We start from the raw sequence: 330 nt of genomic DNA on the forward strand, positions 1-330 counted from the left end.
TGGGCTAGGATTATACCAATTGCCTTTGATGAGAAAATAATTTCATATTGCATATATGACAAAACCTTAATTAGAGATGAGCGAACCGGGTTCGGGTTTGAGTCGATCCGAACCCGAACGTTCGGTATTTGATTAGCTGGGCTGCTGAACTTGGATAAAGCTCTAAGGTTGTCTGGAAACATGGATACAGCCAATGACTATATCCATGATTTCCACATAGCCTTAGGGCTTTATCCAACTTCAGCAGCCACCGCTAATCAAAGCCGAAAGTTCAGGTTCGGATGGACTCGAGCATGCTCAAGGTTCACTCATCTCTGATCTTAATGTTCC

This window comes from Dendropsophus ebraccatus, unplaced genomic scaffold (assembly GCF_027789765.1).
Source record: "Dendropsophus ebraccatus isolate aDenEbr1 unplaced genomic scaffold, aDenEbr1.pat pat_scaffold_903_ctg1, whole genome shotgun sequence".
Taxonomy (NCBI): Eukaryota; Metazoa; Chordata; class Amphibia; order Anura; family Hylidae; genus Dendropsophus; species Dendropsophus ebraccatus.